Consider the following 6,309-nt stretch of genomic DNA (forward strand, 5'->3'; position numbering starts at 1 on the left):
CCCAGGGGACACCTGTGGACAGAGGGGCCCCTGCTGGAGCCGCCTGTCCTGGAAGGTCTGACCCTGTGGCAGAGTGACCCACGCTGCAGCACTGTGAGGGGGCTGCTCCCCATGGAATGGACTCAGGTTGGAGAAGTTCCTGGAGACCTCTCTGGTGGGAGAGATCCCAGAGTGCAGCAGGGGAATGACTCCTGTCCCTGAGCAGCAGGAAAAGCCCCAGGAGATGAACTGACCATGGCTCCATTCCCTGTATCCCTGCACTGCCAGGTTAGGATGCAGAGCTGGAAGGAGGGAGGGGTGGAAGGAAGGTGCTTTTAAGGGTCTTCTTATTCTCCTGCTCTGAGCTTATTGGCAATAAATTCAAGTCAAATCTCCTGTTTTATCCGTGACTTCATTTGATGAGGAAATGCTCCCGGGTCCTTAACTCATGAACCCTTGGTTAAATTTTCTCTCCCTGTGTGGCTGTGGAGGGCAGTGAGAGAGCAGCTGTGGTGGGTACCTGGACTCGGGCCAGCATCACCCCACTGCAGTGGGACATGTCCTTGTGTGGCCCTGTGCTATGGTGCTACAGGTTCTGTTGCTTTTGTCTCCCTTATGATTTTATCTTTTGCGTTAAATGCTCGTGAAGTGCCCCCGGTGTCCCTCGTGTTTCCTCGGCGCCGGTAGCCCCGTCCCTTCCCCTGCTCCCCGTCCCACGTTCCATCCCGGCTGGCGGAGCCTTGGAGCTGCCGTGGGGGCCGTGGGGCTGCCCCGGGGGCTGCGCCCCGAGCCGGGGCCCCTTCCCAGTGCTCCCAGTGTGCCGCTCCAGCCTGGAGCAGCCAGCGAGGGCTTCAGCTGGGACGGCAGAGAGGCGCTGCTGGGGGGTCCCGGTTCACTTCGCTTTGGTTTTGGTACTTTTGGGAGTTTTCTGCAAGAAATCTCTCCTCTCCTCCACTCAGCTGAAGGGGTTTGGAGGGCGGGTTCCCTTTTTTGGGGGAAATCAAAGCGATGCACTGATGCTCCTAATTAGACGTGCATGAGGCTCCAGAGTTTCCCGCTGAGCCGGAGGCACCCAGCAGCCAGGGCTGGGCAAGGCGGGCCGGGAGGTGCGGAGAACTTTGTTTGTGTTGGGAGCTCAATGGCGGCTCGGGCCGGGCCCGTTCCAGGGCTGTTCCTCGTCCCCGCCTTTCCCCTCACGCAGCCCGGGGCGGGCCCTGAGAGCGCGGGGCGGGGCTGTGCCGTGTGCAGAGCCCGCCGCTGGCTGCCATTGGCTGCTTCTGCCGTCACTCGTGGTTCTGGCGCGCGCTGATTGGGCAGAGAGGGCACAAGCCCGGCCCCGCTGGCGCTCCCAGGGCGGCCGTGGGGCAGGAGAGCCGCCATTGCCGGAGCGTCTGTGCGGGCCCGGCAGCGGCGGCAGCAGCGGCGGGAGCCCGGTGAGGCGGCGGCGGAGCTCGGAGGCGGCCCCGGCCATCGCAGGTGGGAGCCGCGCTCGGTTCTGCGGGGGCTCGGGGCTCGCTGCGGGCCCGGGAGGGGGCTGCAGGGGGCTGTGGCGGGTGGCTTGTGCCGTGGCCGGCCCGTGTTGGCCCTGGGCTGAGGGCGCTGCGGGAGCGGCTGCCCGCGGTCTCCTTGCCGCTGGGGCCTCGGCAGGAGGCGGTGGCGGAGCAGCGCTGGCTCGTCCCGCTTCGTGTCGGGAGGCCGGAGGTGGCTGCGCTGGGCCCGGGGCCGGGCGGGAAAATTCCCGGCGCCAGAGGTTTGTGTGGCCCAAGGAGCCAGAGGAGCGGTGTGCAAGTGACTTTATTGCTGCCCAAAGGGAGAGGCCATGGGGCATTTGCCATGCGCTCTCTCCAGTTGTTGGAGGACGCGGCCTCGTTTTTGTCCTGATTTTCCCGGCCGCACGTCCCTGTCCCTTTGCCCAACACTGGCCGAGGTGCTTGGAAGGTTCAGCCTTCCCGATCCGCCTGCTGCATGTCCTTTTTGTATAACACCCGATATTCCTGGCTCGGTGAAATGTTTGTTCTTCTAGAAGTTCAGGAATGTAGCGGAACTTGGTCTGAGCAGCAGTCCTTGTCAATTAGTAACATTTTCTGAAACTGATGGTTTGTCCCATTGCTTCCTTATATACAAGTCCCTGGCCCTATCTCCAAGCAGATTCACTCATTGCCTCTGTTTTTTCCTTCCTGGAATCAGCCCAATTCCTCCTGCAGCCAGGAAGCCCCTGGGCCATTGTGCAGGCTTTGGGCCATCAGTGTTAATTTGCATTTCTAAAGCTCCTCTCCTGGCTGCCTGGAACAAAGCTTCTCTTCCAGGGCAGACATCCCGTGATTCACACGTGGCCCCCCCACAGATCTGCTATTTATTTTTCGTTAAACAATATTCTAATAATTGTTTATGTGTTAAAGCACCAACTTTAAAGCTCTTCTAGTTTTCAAAGTGCAGCTTAAAGGTGAACATCGAAAAACTCATGCCATCATTTTGTCATCACTAAGAGTCACGTTCAAATATAAAACAAAACTGCGAAAGTAATCAAGTGTTTTCTTTTTATTCTCCTAGGAATAAAAACTGATTCTCACACCACTGGCCCAAACAGAACCGACAATAGAGAAGTAAAATTATTACAAAAAATTACTCTAACGATGTAATCCTTTCACTGAAACTGTGAAAAGCAAAACTCTTCAACAATGTCTTTAGAAAAATAAGGCATTACTTGATTCTGGCCAGGATGTGCAACAGGAATTATTTCATGCACACTTAGGCTGGGTGTGCAGAGAAAATCATTCCATGACACATGAGTTTGACTAGATTTTCCTAAATTTATACATTCTGACCCCATAGAAATCCCTTGGTTTAATGTTCATTGGTTTGAAGGTGTGGAGTTGTTAGGATTTGGTTTCCTGTTGCAGCCGGATTTCTGTGCCTGTGATGGGAATTAGGTGGGCACTCCTGGATTTCCTGCTCAGCCTTTTCCAGACCAGGTGTCTCCAGCTGTGCCTGGGGCAGTGTCTGGGGTAAGATGTTGGTTGATGTTTGCTGCTGGGTGTTGATGTTTTGTTGATGGTCGTTATCTTGGTGGGAATCTTTTGGGCTATTCCCAGTCTGTTGAGATGTTAATTTCATCTCTGCTGAGTGGTGGAACATCCCTTAAAAAAACCTTTAAAATTCCTTTCCCCAAGGCAAAGGCAAACCAAGTCCCTTTAGAGAAATTAGATTTTAAACCATTTTCAAGTTGGTCTATTTTGCCAGCAGCTAATCCCAGGCAGGGCAGAGTGTGAGTGGAATTGAGAGGCAGAGTGGAATTGTCCCGGTGCCTTCCCCAGCAGCTGTGGCGAGGGCAGGCACAGAAAGGCCTGAAGGTACAAGAGTGAGAGCAAGGATTGTCCCGCAGTGGCTGGAGATGGCAAAGGAGGGTGGCCAGGCCGAGGATTTGAGCAGAGGATCTGTGGGCAGGCCCAGGGGCTTCCCCCGCTGGGGAGCCCTGGCTGCTGCTGCGTTGCCTTCAGTGCAGGCTCAGGGGTGGCCTGTTTAATATTCCCTTCCAGTTCAGATTTCTGAGTCGGGAAGAGCCATGGCTGGGGCATCAATCATTTTATTTTTTTCATTTTGTTAAGTTTTGTTCTCTTTCTTATATCTACACCATAACATTGAGACTCTTTGGGGCTAAAGAAGTCACAGAATGTTCTGCCTAGAAAAGAGAATCCTCAATCCAGCTTCTGCAATTCCCTGTTAATTGTAGGAATTGTTCCAGCTCCATTTTAGTCCTGGGTCACATTATTTCTGAGATTCCCTGAACCCTCTCAGGGTCAATAAAAGACAAAACTTCCATCAACGTAGGTCCCAAATATTTAACCATTTTCTCTACCATTTGCCCTTTTTTTTTTTTCAGATACTGAAAGCTGCTTTTTAGCCTGAAAATGAAGCCATTTCACAGAGGCTTCCTCTACCTCTTCTCCTTGTTTTTCTGACTGGAGCAAGTCATCCACATCCTGCATTAAGCCAGTCCCTGGGGGTGAGGTCAATTCCTTTGATATTTCCTGCAAGGCTTGCCCCAATCAGGCCGGTGCTTCCGTGCATCCCTGCAGAAGGACCGTCCATGTCTTGAGCATTTTCCCTTCTAGCTCTTGTTGCCAGCCCAAGGCAGAATTCAGTTTGCATCCTCTGTGAGTGGGCAGATCCCCAGAAAGCATCTTTTGCATCAAGTTGTGAATGGCAGCAGTGTGAGGAGGGCACCTGGTTGAGGCTGGTGTAAGGATCTGAGAGTGTGGGGTGCCTCGGTTTCATCATCTCATTTCTTCTTCTTGGGTCCTGCAGCATTCTGTGGATTCCATTGGATTTCTTGTTTGGCAGGATAGGAGCATTCTAGGGAGCCATCCCTGGCTGCCCAAGCCGTGCCTTGAGCAGGACTCCCAGACAGGCTGTGAGCCCTTCCTTCCCTCCCTTGGAACAGGGGATTGCTTTTCGACACCTCTTGTCCTGGTTGCTTCAGGGAAATTTGGAGAGGCTCCATATCTAATTTTGCCCATTTCCCTGGGGCTGCCCACACTTGTGGGTTCACTTCAGCCATGGCTCTGCCAGACATTTGACACAGAGGTACAACAGAACCAGCCTCTGTATCACCTTTGGCAACATTAATTTGCATTCCCAATTTGGCCATCAAATCCCTTCCCAGTAAATTAGAATCACAATTGTGAGCAAATAAAAATCCCTGCATTTTAAACCCATCCCCCACATTTGTTAATAGTGGCTGAATAAAACACACCCACTCATCTTTCCCACTTAGTGCCTTAATAGCTAAAATATTCCTTAACAATTTTCCCCCCTTTTATTGTAAGATTCTGATTGGATGGAGAGGCCCCTGTGTCCATCAGGAAAGGTCTCCTCTGGATCCAGAGCCACCCTGGATGTTCCCAAGGGCTGCAGTGTGGTGGGTCCCTGGTGGAATGGGAGCTGTGCCACCGCTAAGAATGCGTGTCCATCAAGGGCTGGACTTGCTGGTGCTGAGGCTGCTGCTGTCTGTGCTTGCAGTGTCCTTGTGCCCTGCAGCTGGAAGGCTGATTCCTTGCCAGGGGCTGTTTGGGTGGGCTGTGCCCTGGCCAGGAGGGCAATGCCTGTGCCAGGTGCTTGTGGCCGAGGGTGTCCCCTGGGTGCTGGGGCCCCCTTGGGCCCTGGGCTTGATCCCTCAGGGGCTGTAGGAAGTGTGCCATGGCCTTTGCCTTCAGCTTGGCCTTTTGCTCATCCCTTGCTGCATTCAGCTGCTGAGCCTTTGTGAGCAAGTGCTGCAGGGGCTTCTTCTGTCGCTGCTGCAGCCCCCTCAGTGCCTGTGTGTGCTCATCCTGTGGCAGCTGCTGAGCTTTCTGCACAATCCTTCCTTTCTCCAGGGACCCAGCAGGAAATGCTTAAAAGATCATGTGGATCCTCCCAGGTCTAATCGCCATTTGTGAGCTGTTCCTTCCTCGTGCTGGCTGTGCTGAGGCTCCCCTCCCCAGCCCGTATCCCAGAGCCGGTCCCTGTCCTGCCGCAGTGTCCAAAGGCGGCCCCCCCGGCGGGCAGGGCCGGCAGCTCCACGGGGCCGGGCAGCGGCCGGGGCGTCCCGCAGCCTCCTGGGGGCCGGGGGCCACTGCCGGCCCTGCCCGGGGGGTGCTGGGCTCAGGCAGCGCCCGGCGCTGAGCCCCGGCTGCCCCACAGCCCCGGCCCGGCCCCACAGCTCCCCACAGGCCCCCAGCCCGTGCTCCCGGTGCCGCAGCTCTGCGCCCGCTCCTGCCGCTCCCAGCTCAGAGAAACCCCCTGAAATCCTCACCTCCTTGTTTTCCTGTCCTGGAAAACTGGGATACAAAGGATCTGAGTCAGCTGGAAAATTTCGGGGCCATCCCCCCTGGAGCAGGGTGTCCCCCCCCTTGGTGCAGGCGCAGGGCTCAGGCAGGGCTGAGCCAATCAGAGCGCGCGGCGCTGATGACTCATCAGTGTCCAGGCAGAGCCGCAGCTGCCAGCGTTCCCCAGCTGGAGCCCAGCTGCGCCCCTCCCCCCCAGGCCTTGGCGCCCCCCTGGAGGGGAATTTGGGGAGGTGGGAGGGGGGAGCGCCAAGGCCGGGCCCCCCCGCGCTGTGGTGGCGGGAGCGGCTGCAGTGGGGAGCGAGTGCGGGCGGAAGCGGCCGAGAGCCCAGCGCTGCCCCAGGCCGAGCTGGCCCAGCTGCATCCGTGCCCCTGCGGTGGGATGCTGTGGGACTGGGGGGGAAGAGGGAGGCGGCAGTGGGTGCTGGGCCTGGGGGCAGGAGGAGAAGGGAAGGAGGAGCAGGGCTGAAGAACAAAATGGTCAAAGTATCTATCTCGGGTTTTACAG

This window comes from Cyanistes caeruleus, chromosome 31 (genome assembly GCF_971803275.1).
Source record: "Cyanistes caeruleus chromosome 31, bCyaCae1.hap1.1, whole genome shotgun sequence".
Classification (NCBI taxonomy): Eukaryota; Metazoa; Chordata; class Aves; order Passeriformes; family Paridae; genus Cyanistes; species Cyanistes caeruleus.